We start from the raw sequence: 17,231 nt of genomic DNA on the forward strand, positions 1-17,231 counted from the left end.
TTTTGTTGGCAATTTTTATACTCTTGCAACATCTTGCTACAGAGTATAATTGTTTTGTTCATATAAAGGAAATGTTAACTACTAAACTACTAAAAGAGCGATAATGCTATAGATACATACATATACCAGAAACTTTAAATTGTACACCCGAGATGATATGAGAGGGCTTTATGAAAGCTGGGGTAGCCGAAAAGCGTTTAGGTAAAAGCACATATCGCAGGACCCAATCTTCCGATTTCAACCAAATTAAATACCAGACATTCCTCTAATATTTGCCTGTTACCGCGTGTGTCAGACACCAACTATGACCAAGATTTGAAACTTTCACTTTCCAGTTTGCACATCAGGAATCATATAATATATAAGGATGAAACTTTGCGCAAGCCTTTGAAGTGTGCCACCTTATGAATAAAAATTGCCCGAATCGGACTAAAAGTGCTTAAGGCTCTAGGAACTGAATATGTGGACACTTTGCATATTGTTGACTTCATACCAGAAAATCCTTTCCCGATATTAGTCTGTGTGGTATAAATGTATTGAATCGAGTCTATACTTTTTTTAGTCCCATATATAGTACCTAATATGGTACAAAAAAAATTTATGAACTTCAGGGAACTGTATATCGCATACAGGGTTTGTCCAGATTTTCTTCCGCCAAGACTGTACCTCGAAGCGTGCGCGCACAGAGATCGTTCCTAGCTGGCTCCGAGCACCTGGAGAGTCAGGACAAACATTTCCGCGCAACGTGTTTCTGTGACTGGTGCAAGCCGAAAATGCAGCGTTCGATAGAGCAGGGGTACGCGATTAAATTCTGCCTGAAACTCTGTAAATCTACGACAGAGACGTTTGATATGATCAACTAGGCTTACCCAGATGTTGCCTCAGCAAGAAGTGGTGTGTTTCGGTGGCACCGGGTTTTTTGAAGGGCCGGGAAGCTGTTGAAGGCCGGATGAATGAGCAAATCCAAAGTGAAGACGTTGTTCATTGTCTTTTTTGACATCAAAGGAATCATCCATCATGAATTTGTTCCTTCTGAACAAACCGCCAACGTCGAGTTTCACGTGAAAGTCCACAAGAGACTCAAACGAAGGGTCAATCGGGCCGATTGAAAGTTGCTTCACGATAACGCCCCGGCACACATCGCCTTTCTTGTGTACAAATACCTAATCAAGGCCGGCATCCCAACCACTGAAAGTCAAAGCAGCATGCACCTCGGCTCTCAAGGTTATTCCGGAGAATGCCTTCCGTGACACCTTCACTGCTTCGAAATCGCGCTGGCAGCGCTGCATCGACGCAGAAGGAGCCTATTTTGAAAGTTTTTAAAGGATTGTAATTGGTGCAATGTGGAGTGGGAAATATGTGAGATATGTTAATAAAATTATCTCAATGTTCTTCTTATAAGGGAATGAATAAAACCGGGTTCTTTGCGCTTAGTATGAATAAAATTGGGTGAAAACTCGCCCTAGACACCTATGTAGGTGTATGGCACTTTAAAAATGTGAACATGAAAAATGTGTGATAGCTTTTTACTATATTTGTTTCTTCTTATTTATCATAATTTTGGCAACCATATATAGAAGGTTTTCACGTATAAAGAATAAGCCATACAAACTATATGTGAAATACTTGGAACAATCGAAAAAGCTATCGAAATATTCAAGATCTATACATTTTCCTGACGCTGCCAAATGAAATAAGAAGCAGTTGTTTTGGCTTCGATAACTGCAGGGTATCAATATAACATTTATTATAATTGAAAATAAATTGTTTACCATTACATTTGTATTATTTTCATAAATTTGCTTACAAACTCAACCAGGACTTCGATTAATGTCGATTAATCACGGTCTGAGTTGCATATGCCGGAAATTCTTAATATTGTGCCACTAAATTAAATTTCAGCGGAAGTATGCCGCATTTGCTCTACATTCGTTGCCAAAGCTACTTCTGAATAGAAAGCTTAACGCTGGAAGCAATATTGCTACCAAAAAGTTGACAGCTTTCCGACCGGGAATCCTGTGATTTATAGATGCACATATGTTTATATGGAGTTATACTTCTCTTTTAGAAATTTGGTAATTACTATTTCAGCTGAAAATAATAGAAAAAGCGAGCTAAATGCATATATAGTGGAAAACTACATTCTAGCATAGCAAACCAAATAAAGGAAGTGAAAGCTGTAGCACATGGTGTCGCATATTATCGAATAAATATGGATATATGGTAGCACTAACGAGTTGCAGGTGATTGTAGGTGGCTTCTCAATGTTATAGATATGCAAAAATATGCATATTGAATGCTAGAGTAGCAAGAATTTGAATGTGGCAAAAGATATATAGAGAAATATATAAATCTATATGAGCTTGACCTTTTCAGATATGTGCTATGAGCATTTTGTTTTTATAGTGGTGTATATATATTTTATGCGAGCCATACGTAGTCCTACTACGTACAGCATAGGCCAAAGTGAACGTTTTTCTAAAGAATGAGTTCTAAGGTAAAGTCTAGTTTTACTCCCAGCCTCTAGGTACTACTTGGCGTATGAGTAATTAATATTTGTGAGGATGTACAAAAATTCTACTTTCTTTTATAAGAAATTTAGAAAACTATTCTTCATAAGTTAACAAGCGTGTTTGAGAAAAAAGTTTAAGTTTTGAGCAAATTTAGAACTATTTTCTTCAAACTAAAATCGAACATTTCAATTGAGTGCTTAATAAAGTGGTATTAATCAGCTTTGTGCTAAGGAGAAATAGTAATAAAACCATGGAACCAAATGTATAATCTTTAAAATTAATTATGATATTCCTATTTTTTTAAATAACTGAACTTGGTGTCTTTATATAATCATTACGATAAGTCACAAGCAACGTCAGCGTTGTGTAACTCGATTAGATATAGTTATGTAGCTGATAAAGTTCACTGATTTGCATATATTGCACTGCAAAAAATACACTCGGTGTCTGTTTACATTCTGACTTTCTGAGTAATACCGTCATCATGATTCCATTAGAACCTATTTACAAGTATGTCTAATATATTAAAGGCTATTCTACTCTATAGGCATGATTTCGAACTGCATTTTCGGGTGCTATTTATAAAGAGCAAAGAACAAATTAAAATAATTTAATTTTATTTGAAATAAAATAAAAATTAAAATTTTTTAAATTAAAATTTTTAAATTTTTTTTTTTGAAAAAATTAAAAAGTTGAAATTATTTTTCGCTTGGTTGCAGATATCCGAAAAATAATATTTTTTTACTAAACACAATCAGTTGACTATAAATCACAATTAGTACGACAGAGATATACATGTATAGGGAATACTCAGAATTTCAATTAAAACGCTTTAGTAGACCCTGACCTTATAGAAATAATTCCGATAAAGTGAAAAAGCTAGGCTCGAGCGTGTTTTAGAAACCTAAAAAATTCGATTTTTGAAGTTGGACCTATATTTATACCCTTTCAACATATTGAACTGAAAAGGAGTTTAGGGTTATAAAAGGCTGATATTTTTAAAATAGTCTCAAAATACGTGTTTTAGTTAAAACCTGAACTTTTTCAAATAGGTGCAATCGAAATAAATCTTTTGTCCAAGTCTTTAAGAATTGTATCTCAAAGGTATATATAAAATTTAATGAAGATCGTTTAAGTTGTTCTCGGTTGAAAGCTTGTAACCGACTTCAAAAACACAGTTTCGAGAAAAAACGCGTATAAAGACGGCGCACTTAGTCTAGCTAGGCTCGAGCGCAAAAGTTCTCAAGGCTGTTTACCGATAATCCAAACATACTGACACTTAAAACGCAATAATTTCACTTCTGTTTAAATGAGTTAAGCATAATCCGGTAAAACTGGCGCATCCTAATACGCCAGCTTAATTCACCACAGCTGATGACATTACAACACCACACCAATGTAACACACCACTCTCGTACGTTTAATAAGACAATAAAAAATTCGATTTTTGAAACCAGTGATCCCATGTAACCCCTTAATTATTGCCTGATTCTAAATATATTTATACCCTTTCAACATATTGTCACAGAGTGTTTCACCAAACGGTTGTAAGTATCACCAAACCTAATCGAGATAAATATAGGGTTATAAAAGGAACTAAGCGAACAGACCAAAAAAAAATTAAAATAAAGTAAAACAAAGTAAAAAAAGTGCCAAAAACAAAAACAAATTTAAACAAAAAAAAAACAAAAACGCACGAAACCTAAGCACAAAACAAATTTTATTTTATTTATTTATATTGTACAAAATAGTCTCCATTATCTGCTTCAATACGCAAAAATTTTTGCACGGTTCTCAAAACACATGTAACAAGTCCTCCTTAAGCTCCGGCAAGCATTGAACGAGTGTTTTAGCTCGTTATGCCGGTATGGCATTTTGACAAAGTATATATTCACATGCCGGTGCAAGCCTTTTCTCTCTTTTACGAAAAAATTAAATAACATTTACATAAGCCAAAAAAAAAAAAAAAAAAACAATATATCAACAAAATCTGCATAACGCAAGAACTATGCAAACTATTTATTAACTTTCACACACATGGGCAAAAATGCATTTTTTCTGAAAAGGAAGAAGTCGCACGGTGCCATTGCTTCAGGGGAATACGGGGAGTCTCTTCGAGCTCTAATTGCACAAAACATAAGAAACTTCATACGTTAAAATACATGATTTTTGGTCAAATAATCGGTCAAACTTTTCAAATGTTGAATTCAAATAATATTATTTCGCAATTTTTGGTCACACCTTCAGTCAATTTGTGCTTAAACAAACCGTGCACACACCTTTCGTAAGCTCGGAAATTATTAGAAATAAAAAGTCAAAATCGGTCAAAATGCGATAAATCGATGTTTTGGAGATGTTTACGAAAACTGCCATTTCCATGAATATGATCTCCGATCAATGATGATTTCACAGTAGAGTAGAGCTGATTATTTTGAAGTTCAGGCATCCAACTTTTTGACGAACACAGACAGTTTCGATGAAATTTCCGGTGATCACGGATTTTGATTACCCCACATGTTGATCGTCATTTTGGCTTGGGAAGCTCTAAAAGCTAGATATGAAAACGACAGAATACTGGTCGATGTCCTCACGACCACTTTGAAAACGTTAAAACCACTCGTGCATTCTACAACGGTATAGGCAATCATCGCCATAAACTTGTTTCATCAATTGAAACGTTTCGGTAAAAGTTTTACTAATTTTAAAACAAAAATTTAAAAAGTTGGCTCTTTGTTCGAAAAACAAATTTAATTTTCGCACCGATAACAATCCAACAAAACCACGGGTTCAATTGCAAAAGAAAATCCCGAAACCTACAATTCTTTCTGATCACCATGTGAAAGGCTTAAAACGAATAATTTCACAATTAAGGCAATTTCAAAAAGTTAAAGAAACACCCCATATCAAACAAAACTCCGAAGATCAGTATTGTTTTGACTTCTCTAAATAATTGGCCGGTACGTCGTACGAACCACTAGAGAATTTCCCATACTTCACAAATTGGTATAAAAAACAAAGTCAGCATCCATACTAATTAAAAAAAAAAAAAAAACAAAAAAAAAGTTTTAGAGTGTTGGCGGGCCACTAATTGAAAATTATGCACTAAATATTACCTATAATAAAATGTTACAAAAAGTTAAATAATATTCATCTACATAAGCGCTCCTCACATTGGTGATTAATGGGAATCTGCTATTTAAATAATTATGAAGCATTCTTTACTGTACGAATCGAAGCCGTTCTCTATTCACGGCCACACTCTCGCAAGACCCCTCTCATGGCGCATCAAACTGCCAGGCGTGGAATTCACCCGACACACAAATGAATAATAAATAACCCGCAAAATAAAGTTGTTTCCCTTAAGCAATGAACATTCATATTCAAATATGTCTCGTATATAACCCAAAAGCTAAAATTCGTGTTTAAATGAGTTAAGCATCCATACCCTCTCAACACACACATACGCCATTTACGCTTTCGACCTTAAACACCACACCATACACCACTCTCGTACGTAACCCAACTCACAAAAGTCGACAGCGGGAAAGCTGTATAAATATATACGCTTTCGCACCTGACATCCGAGCACATTCGTTCGACACAACTCGTCTCATATACTGCGAACATCCTCTCCGCTTACAACACCCGTCCCGCGCGCAACAGTAAGCGTTTCGACAACAACGATCTGGCGCGCTGTAGACATACGCTCATATAATTGTAATATAATACGATTTGTAAAAATATAAAACCTTTTTTAATAAATTAATATTGTAATCATACTACTCAAGCTACCCGGTATTTTTATTCCAAATGTGCGTGACAACTATTTAAACAATTTATACGTTCATAGTGATTACCAATGCAAAAATAGGGATACATATGTATCTACCAGTTACAAATATATTCAACTTCCAATCAATGAAATGTCATGAAATTGCCACTGAACAATCGATAAAGATAGCAGATTCTAGCGCACCAGTCGACATATAGATGGCGCCGCCAGGGGTGCTAGATTTAAAAAGTCCTATTTACTTTGGATCCCTTGTATATGAATTGAGATATCTTGATGAAACTTGCTAGGCGGATTCCTTAGTACAAAAAAAAAATAATTGCGAGTTCGTAGATGGCCGTAATCGGAAGAGAGTAAAATTGGATTACAGTCACGCTTAATTCCCATTTAACACAATTTTAAGTTCTATTTGAAACTTTCACATTTTAGTATACAAATATATACAAAAAGCATTTAAAAGACGAGATAGAACTTTGCACGAATGCCGCATTTAAGGATGGTGCACTTATGACTAAAAATTGCGTAAATCGAAACTGTTTAAGCCCCAAGGTAACGAATACGTGGGCTCAGGTCTTATAGTTGGCTTTTTACCGAAAATATCGGTCAATATGTGTGGATTATAATTGGAACTTAGAAAAAATCCGTTTTGAGAGTAGTATGTCTGATTGCCAAAAATCGGTTGAATCGGATCAATACTTCTCTGAGCCTTCATATATCTAATATAAAGATCTTCGAACTTCCCGGTGCTTTATACCGCATATATCGGCTAATATTTGAATTATCTTAATAAAATTGAGAGATTGTGAGAACTGCGTTTTTCATATAACGATACATATTTGTGCGTAGAATGAATGAAATCGGGCGGATACTGGCTCAGATCGCAAATATAACTAACAAGTTATGTACTTCAAGATGCTTCCCTGGCTTCAATCCTTGCAGTTTGCAAGTGCATAAAATGTTCGGTTATACCCACACTTAACGCGCCCTTACTTGTTTTATCATATTGCCATACTTATTCACTCGTTTGAGTTTTGTTAAAACACCTTGAAGCTATCAGCGATAAACATAAATACGGCAAAAGTCGAAAGGGTAAACCGGAAATGGGAAATATTTGCCAAAATGTGGTCGTTTAGAGTTTCTAGCTTCAAGAACATAAAAATTTGGGAATGTGTAAAAAGTGCTTATATAACTGCACACAAATTCATTCGTTTTGCGGTTTGTGGCAAAGGGTAAGTTCACCGGCTTCTCAACGCTGTGGGTGAGGTGAGCGAACCCTCGCTTCCTTTAGCCACTACTACAATTGGCGGCTTTCGTAGCTGCGAATATGGCTTAACAAATAAATAAATAAAGAATTGTAGCAAAATGTAAATGTATGGATGTTGCTACAAACATTTAAGGTTAAGGAAATTCCGACAACACATAAATAACCAAACTTTGTTGTGTTTTTCGGAATTCCAGCTTTTTGCACATTTCAATATTTTATAACAAAGATATTTGTCGTTCGAGGGTGTTATGTTGAAATTCTTATACACAAATATATAGGCCAATAAATATTGCAGTTATACTTGTATACATACAAAAACAACAACATACATATATTTACATATGCATTGGCTTGTGCCTAGCAGAAAGTCAATGTCATTTGAATTTGTCGCATTAAAATTTGATATTTTTGGGTTGCCATGCCATATGACCTGACATCTGACTACCTGCCATGGCTGGGGTTAGTTAACTTGTAGAGACATCTACACATTTGCTTATAACTGTAGCAGGGCGTGTGTTTGTTGGTATTAATACTTGAACTGAAAGACATAATATTAGCGTAACTTTGCATCCTGGGTTGCCAAATGTCAACAGCTGCTTCAAAGCTACGTATGTGTGTGTGTGTGCTCATAGCCTACTCAGTTGTGGGTTTGTGTGGCTTGAGTGTATGTGTTTGCTCTCCCTTCGTTATTATTATATCTTGTTTTTACTCTTCGTAGCTACGAAATATTCTCCGCATAGAAATTTGTCACACGTGATTTATTTTCAGCTACACTCACGGCCTCATTGACACACAAACTTTCGAGAGCCTGCGCTATTTTGCCGCTTAACTGTTTTCGTACATTTGTACACACGTGCACCTAGTTTGACCAAGTAAATTTGTTCGGCTGGAAAAATCAGTCATGCCTTCATTCCACAAGTTTTCAGCAAACAGAAAAAAATTAAATTTTTTTGTAAGCTTGCGCTATGTCTAGCGTGTTTATTAAAGGGTGTTTCAATTTATTTATTTTTATTAATTTTTTCTTGAAAATTTTATGATTAATATTTTACATCTTTGTACATGTCCCAGCATATATTTTTATATGAACACCAACTGAAGCACCCTTTAGTGAACTGATGCTAGCGTATATTGCCGTGATAATTGGGCACATCATCAGTCATCCCTAGTTACGCTTCATTAAGTCACAAGCGACAGTTTGGCGTTGAGACTACTTTCGGCAGCAGCCAAAGTTCAAAGTTCATGCTTTTGGTTATATTGATTTCCGTTTTCATAAAGTGAAATTTTTTGATTTAAGTGGGGTGCTTTCGAATATTTCGTTTTGTATATTGCATGAGGGATTCCACCTCAAAGATCCTGCAGAAAACAATCAAACATTGAGGCTCGAATATGTGATCTGTTCTCTAAATGTGCCTACTAAAAAATTGCTCAGACAATATTGTAATCACATCACTCAGAATTGTTGGAGCATGCGTCAAAAAGTAGACCAGCAAAGATAGGATACGTCATAATTTAATAAGGTTTATAGACTTGTAACGCAATTTCATTTAGATAGTTTTGATGACAACGATGCATGCTCTAGTATGCTAATTGATGGAATATCGGTAAACTGATGGAAGTCCGTCCACAATGTAAGCAATGTTTCGATTACCCAAGATTTAAAATACAGAACAATGCATTAAAACCTCGTGGACTAAACTCGAACAGCGATTCCTGCTGAATCACAACAAAATTGCAGCTTTTGAAGCAGATGATGAAGAAATGTGGATCACGTGCGATAACGTCAGGCGAAAAAGACTGGGAATGAAGCCAGGATTGATGATCAGGAAGGTTTTGTTGTGTGCTTAATGAATTATTTGTTGCTCTCCTACGGCCGAATTCTTAGTTCACCCTTATACTGTCAATAATTGAACTTTGCGAAATTCCCTAGAAGCGGTCAGATGAAGCCAATAAGAGAAGAATTGTGTTCCGTAAAGACAATGCCAGGCCTCGTCAAGACAATCGTAACTCGTCAGAAGCTCTAGGCCCTTGAGCGGCAGGTTCTCATGCATCCACCTTATATTCAGGTTTTGGCAAAAAGCGATTTTTATCTATTATTGACTATAAGACATGAGTTTGCTGATGAAACATTTTGCCTAAGAGAATCTTATGTAAATCGACTACCTCAGTCTTCTTATAAAATTACCTTGCAAGTGGCAACAAATTATCGACCAAAATGGGGCACATTTGCCCTAAATCGGATCATTCTAACTATGCTAAATAAAGCCTTAAGTTTATGACAAATATTTTTAATAAATCAACATTTTTCAGGTTGCATCACACAAACGGGGTACTCTTTTTCTGACCACGTGATCTTAAAGCAATAATTCACGATGCAATAACGTAGGTCATTTAGCTTGAAGAGTACAGTAGGCATAACTTCCTTGTTCGGGAGGTCTCCACTGAGACGACTGAGCCTTAGTTTTAAGGTCATAGCCGTAAATCCATGTTTCTTCACCTAAAGTAACACGTTTCAGTAATTCTCCATCGTCATTGACTTCATTTACTGATTCCTGAGAAATTCCCATTCGCCGCTGTGTTCAAAATTTAACTATTTTGGACGAAATTTTGCTGGCATTCATTTTATACTTAAAACTAGTGAAAAAATTTCGTAACATCAGTCAACGATAAACCAACATAATCAGCGACTTCTCTGATGGCGATTCAGAATAATTCATAATCATCACGCATTATTCGGTGATTGGTGAGTTGGGGCGTCAGAGCGTTAGTAATTTTCAATACCTTCACGGCCACTTTGCATTCTGTGAACATTGAATCAAGATAATTAAAAAGGAATTCGACAATTGGATTTTCCAAACCGGCGATTCTCGACATTTTTCAAACTCATATCCCGTCGCATAGAAAAGACCCTTAAGTACTCCGCGGGCTGAGCGGAGGGCCACAGACTAACTATTAAACCAGAGAACACAGAAATGAGTATACATATTTTTTCGAAAGAAGTACAAAAGCTTTGCAATTCAGAACATCATTAAGTGGTAGAACTATTTCACTCTTGAGTTCGGTCAAATACCTCCATGTTACCCTATATAAAAAACTAAGATAGAACATATTGTGAGCAGGGTTCCCAAAGCCGTTCGAAACCGAGAACTCGTGCTCCTTCAGTTTATGACCACACAAGGTATATTGGCTCTATACAAGTGTCATTCGCGCCAAACTAACACTTGGTGCAGTGGTGTGGTGGATGGCACTTACAAAAAACTGCCGTATTAAACCTTTGAAACAAGTACAACGAGTTAGTTTGATGGGGATTACGGGCGCAATGAAAACGACGTCAACAAGGGCTCTGGAGATTATCCTTGACATTTCGTTAATACACATTCAAGTGAGGTTCGAGGCAACGGTTACGTCCAGCCGGCTTAAGATTTTAGGCCACTGATGTCAGGCTAGGCGTCGTTATGGACATATAATCATACTCGACCCTGTTAACGAAATCGGGTTAAGATGGCAATGCGACCGAGTAAAGGAGACCCACGAGAAACTAAGTACATTGTTTTCATTCCCCAGTATCGAAGATTGGGTCAATGGTTCTGCGATCGACAGTTTGAACGGCGAAATTTTCGTATTCACTGACGGAGCAAAGGTAGTAATTCATACACCGAATGCAGCTGAAAACCAAATGACAACAATTCGGTCTTACAGGCCGAAATTGTGAGCATAACAGAATGTGTCAATTGGGCTTCTGCTCTAAGCAGCAACTTCAAAAAAAATTTAGGCAAGCGGCAATTAAGACCATCTGTTGTGCCAACATAAAGGTTTTTGCGTTAGGTTATGCAAGAAGGCAATTAATAGACTTTTAGCAGGAAACACAGTTAATATCGTCAGGGACCTTATTCATATAGGAACAGAAGGAAATGAAAAATCACACTGGCTGGCCCGCTCGGGGCAGCTGGAGACTCAATCCCTTGTTACAAAGTTACTTAGACATTGTGTTGCTGGTGGGATCTTACTTTAAGGCAAAAGTGAGCTTAAAAACATTATAGGGGTCATCACAGGGCATATACCCTTAACATCCCATTCTCAGGAAATGGGAATAATGGATTCGGCGGAATGCACGGCAAACGCGGAGAGTGATGAGACGCTGAAATATTATCGATGTGAATGCCCGACCTTCAGCTGGATAAAAAGTAACATATTCCACCGCCCCCAATACTCATAACATAAAATATATTCGGCAGTTACCCTAGAATCAGGTATTTTACCAAATCTACAGAGTTGCTGTATAAGGTTTAAATTTGCTACTTCCCGGAGGCATAATGAATCTAAAGTTGGCCTAAGCGCGGTCGCTAGCGCTTCGGCGCCTATGTGCCTCCCATTTCAACCAACCAACAGGATAAGAAAGAAAAGAAGGAAGATAAAATTTCAAAAAAGAAAAAAAAATTGAGCTTTGGTTAAAATCGTTTTTGTAACATTTAGGTCTAAAATCGTATCGGGAAGGTATGACAGCAGCATCATCGAAAGGAGATCAGTTTCTCGAAGCTAGCTTCAAAAAGTTTTGAAATGTTGACCTTTACAATGTGAAGAACTACTAAAAGCCATAGAAGCGATATCATTCTGAAATATTTCCATATTGTGACTGCTGTTGATTCTGCTTTAATTTCGGGAAAAAATAATAAAAGCCGAATTGTCCACCCATAGAGAAATTGTTTCAAAAATAAATATTTGTCAAACCGTCATAATCTATCGCACTATAAAGCCTATCTTTTCATACTTGTGAAATTTTTATGAGCTCTCGCGTTTCTTGGTATTGGCTCGCAGTGCGATCTGCTTCATATAATCTCTAGGTGTCAATCTCTAATTTATTTGCAACTTCTCATTGACAACTAAAGTCTTCAAACATCATAGTCGATGTTAATATTATTAGATTATTGTGTCGCTTACTAAAAAATATGTTCTTTTGTCTGAAGTTTCTTAGTAAATTTCAGCAAGCCTAGCCCACCTTGCATGACCTTATCCTCTTTTTCGTAACATTTGAAAGCACAAATCAAAAATTTAATTTCATTTCTACCAGTCGGCAAAGTGAAAATTGTTCCGACACGTACGAACAAAAAAAAAAAAAATAAATAAAAAAATTCTTCCACACACTCGCTCGCAAATAAGTTCACCTCTGTCTGCATACCGAGAAACGATAAGATTTGCATGTCGTATGCGTCGGTATGTAGCACCCAGAAACAGGATGCTGACACCTTTTAGAGTTTCCTTCACCACCCAAGCACCCAAGCACCCAAACTAAAACTAACACTAGCGCCAACGCGAATGTGTCGACACTTCTGTTACTGTCAACTGCCTCACTATGATTGCGGCTGCCGCTGTCAAGTCATAAGTTGCAACTTCCACTTGTAGACTTTCAACGTCTGTTGCTCGTTATCGTTACGCTGCACGAATTTTTATCGCCCAGCAGCGAATGGGCGTTGACAAGCGTTGGTGGCGCACAGCTGTGCCGGAATATAATTTTTTACAATTTCATGCAACTATAGGTGAGGAATTCAAGTGGAAAGCAGTGACTCGAAATTCATTTAACATTGACATATAAAGCAAAAAAGTATAAAAAATTGTGAAATTCAATGAAAAAGCGAAATTAACAAATGTAAAACTAACAGAATTTGAATAATTTTAGTTCAAAGCGCTTTAAAGGGTCCAAAACACCTTCACTTCAGGGCTTACGATCATGCTGAAATTAAATATAAGCCGAGAAATTTAATTAGCTCGCGTACTTTGTGGTTAAACAGTCCAAAAATTGTACTTTAAGAACTCAAAATCAAAAATCGGTAATTAACTCGGCGAGTATTTGCGACCGTGAGCAAAGATTTATTCGTGGAATTATCGAAGTAATAACTTTTTCTAAGAACAAAGCTCGTAAGTTCGAGCGGTGGTCAATTTTCACTACTGTTTTCTGAGAGAACGAGAGAACCATGTTGAAACTCATTGATTAGTTGTAGTCGTCCTGGCTCGAATGAGAATTCGGTGAGTCGTAGGCAGTTCGCAAGAGGGAAGCCGGTACCTCAACATTGAGAGGATTTCCGAACTCGAATGAAGATCTCTACGTGAACTTACCAAACTTTCCCTGAAAATAGATAGTGAATTCGAGCAACGCTCACCTTTCAGTACACATTAAAGTTTATGAGTTTGGCTAACTAAAAGTCCGTAAAATCGTAGGCTTGAACCCGATACCTCAAGTTCATCATTAGTTCGAACTGCTTTCACTGTTAGACAATTACCAAGAGGGAACTCGATACTTCCTGGCTCGACTAATGAGAATTTGGTGGTAGACTGTTCGTAAGGGCGAAGCCGGTATCTCAAAATCGAGAAGCTTTTCGAACTCGAAGAAAGATCACGTTGTGGAATTATCAAAGTAGTGACTTTTCCTGAGAATAGTTAGTGAGTTCAAATAACCATCAACTTTAAATACGACTTCAGAGAGAAAGGGATACCTATTTTAAAATAAATGAGTCTGGTCAACTCGAAGTCGGTAAAATCGTAGGAAAAAAGTTAGTGAGTTCTAACGGTATTCGATTTTAACCTCAGCTTTCTAAGAGAAGAGAGTCTAATATTGAAAGTCATCAGTGAGTTATATTCCTTTCGGTTCGGTTAATATGACACTGTTCTCCAAATATGCAAACCTTTCAGTGTTGAACGCGCAATTCAAAGCTTACAAATACAACACGAACGCAATAAATTTTAAGCTGTAAAATATGTCGAAGAGTGTCAACACTCAACAGCCAACACTTAACGTACGCCGCATTGCAGTGTTGATGGCAAATTTCGCATTTCATTGATGAAACGTGACTTTCGAAAATTCACCAGCTTCGTGAACATTGCATTAGCAGGGCATTATGGAAAATCGCAGTTTATAGGGTTCACTGAAGCATTCATTCACCACGCGAAATCTGCACTTGACGGCAACAACACAAAGTAGCAGCGCAAAACCGATGTTGCATGATAGTAACAGTAATGTTGCCATTTGCAGCCAAGTGGCAAGCTGTTGAAGTTTTACAAAATTGCGTAACCGTCAGCTGGCGGTAATGGAGCGCGCGAGCAAGACTGTTCAGAAAAATGATGCCAATGTGCAATAGCTTTGCCACGCATGCCGGAAAATGTCGTTGAGAAACTGCACTGCTGCCTGTGCAACTTCCACAAAATCATATTAATACTTTAATGACGGCAATTTAATCTTAAAAATTTTGTAATTTCTTGCGTGCGTCATTTAGTCTTTCATTTGGAGGTATTCTGGTTTATTGTAGTACTAGGAATGTTTTGATTCTCAATATTGTTGCTGTGGTTGCAAATGACTCTCTTTATATGAATGCTCCAGGTAATGAAATAAAGTACAAGACGGCGACCTGACAGTTCTCATGAAATATTTTGTTCTATTTTGCTTACGTATGACTCTGATAAACTCACAAACTATCCCTGCGTCACTGAAGCTATTCCTGCTACCTCTTTTTCCGTCCACATACCTACGAGCGCTTTGTGGTGAACTCAATAGAGAAAAGGCAAAACACCACTTGTGCAATCAAAGTTAGTCAAGGAATATCTAACCTCACTATTTATAGCATCAAGTTTATTCATTATAATACTCGTTGGGGTGCCTGGTCATAGCGGCAGCGCTGAAAACTTTATAGCCCAAGGGTTAATTAGAGAGTCACGAGTAGGGGCCTCGTTGTCATTTTCGTTTTAGCACTGGATCTATGAATCTCGCGTTGACTGCCAGTCTCTACGTGATTGCGAGATTCTTCTGCCTTAGAGTAGAATGTAGAAGATCTACGTAGAAGTTCTTTCTGTAAATTGTCCAATAAGCATTTAAGGACCGAGGTTCATACACCTTACTTGGTTTAGCTGAACCAAGAAACAAAGCCGAAACTGATATTAGACGTCTCAACCAATTTGATATCTTCGATTTATAAGGGTCTTTATAATCAATGTTATATGAGTTCTGAATACCAAAACGGACCATCTATAAGTTTTTCGGGTGAGATCCCTGTTCGAATCGACCTTTTAACCTAAACTAACATAAAGACTTTCCATAATAAAATCACCGATCGAGCAGTTTCTTATAAACAAATTATTTTTTTTGGATCCACTATATTGAACTATAGGATATAGTTATAGTTTAGGTTAGGTTAATCTGGTAGGCCAATAAGCCACGCATACACCAGTTTGGTTTTTTGCAATACCAGATGGAGTTCACTTGCTAAGTCCAAGAGGAGTAGTTATCGTTTAGGATGCCTGCGCTTGGCGTGACTTTTAACAGATTGTACGGCCTACTATACCAGATGCACAATAGAAACTCCATTTTTTCCCCTAGTGCGTTGCTTTAGGCATTTCCTACAGTCTTCTCTATCTGTTAACCCCATCTTGTGGGCGTGTGTCGCCACCAAACCTACTTAGTATTCCCATCATGCTCCTAGAGTCTCTTCTATTGAGTGCCTATAAGGATTTTGTATACTTCCTCTTCTACCGTTTTCCACATGACTTTTGATGATCAAGTACTTGAATGAAAAAAATAATTATTTGCAAGATCTCTTCCCGAAATTTCGTAAACATTGCTGTCAAAGTACCCTATAATTTCCATGTAAATTTTTCAATATATATCTGCCATTTACTGCCCGATTAAATCAAGATAAAGATGTTTTTTTATAAACTTTTACATTTGAATGCTTCTTCTTGTTTTTAAATAAAAAAGTGCGGATTTTCAAGAAATGTTTTTTTTTTTTAATTTTCATTCAGAATTTCTGTTGGAAATAAGCTAGAATGTTTTCGAAGCGATACTTTTAGTATTTTCAAAATATTCGTGAATTGTGTTCTCTAATTTGAGTTTTTCAATATTATCGGTACAAAAAGGTATCGTACTTCTCTCATAAGTGTGAGAGTTTCACAGATTATTCTAGCGACGTTTTAGTAAACTATATAAGCCTGCCCAAGTCGTAATGTCATCATTACATTTTCAAGCTGTAACACAATTTCACGCTGGCAGTAAAGCTCCAACACATCGCAAGTGTGCAGAAGTAATTTCATGAACGTGACTATTCTTTTGCGCGCTCTTGGCTTAGTGTGTGCTTTGTCTTTGGCTTTGCCTCCGGAATGCTGGCAAGATAACGATTACAACTTGTAATCAGGTTTAATCAGCAAAATGAGTCTTTCCTGAAATTTCACCATTCTCGCGCACGCCCCCACACCCGCACACTTCCCATAGAAACGTGTGACTTCACGCACTAATTTATCAGCACAGTTGTTGAGGAGGTTCAAGAGGCGAAAGTAATGAGCAGAACAGGAAATAAAGGCGAAAAATGATTGTAATAACGAAAGAGTAAGAAAAATAGAAAAATGTGCTTATATAAATATGTAAGTTGCTACAGAGTAAAGGCGTAAAATGGCACAATCGGCAAAAACATGCTGAAGTTAAGTTAGCAACGATTATGTTTAGACATTTTTCACGCCGTCGCTCCACTTCGTACTAGCAAGGATATCATATAGACAAGACAACTGACATCGTCGTTATTTAAGGAAACATAGCAAGAATATAAAAAAAAAAACTGTGGTAACTAAACACTGCTCTACAATTTTATACATGAATGTACATATGTATATGCGTGTACATAAACCTATACAT

At 36.9% G+C, this 17,231-nt stretch overlaps 1 protein-coding gene and 1 long non-coding RNA gene across 13 annotated transcripts in view; one reads left to right on the forward strand and one right to left on the reverse strand.

Annotated features, from left to right (window-relative positions):
* The window catches only part of LOC126759875 (uncharacterized), a 565,378-nt gene that overhangs the window by 198,456 nt on the left and 349,691 nt on the right, over positions 1 to 17,231 (forward strand). The gene's annotated exons all lie outside the window — the stretch shown is intronic.
* Positions 1 to 17,231, reverse strand: part of LOC126759868 (frequenin-1-like) — a 200,869-nt gene that overhangs the window by 113,096 nt on the left and 70,542 nt on the right. The window lies entirely within an intron of this gene.

Source organism: Bactrocera neohumeralis, chromosome 5 (genome assembly GCF_024586455.1).
Source record: "Bactrocera neohumeralis isolate Rockhampton chromosome 5, APGP_CSIRO_Bneo_wtdbg2-racon-allhic-juicebox.fasta_v2, whole genome shotgun sequence".
NCBI classification, from domain to species: Eukaryota; Metazoa; Arthropoda; class Insecta; order Diptera; family Tephritidae; genus Bactrocera; species Bactrocera neohumeralis.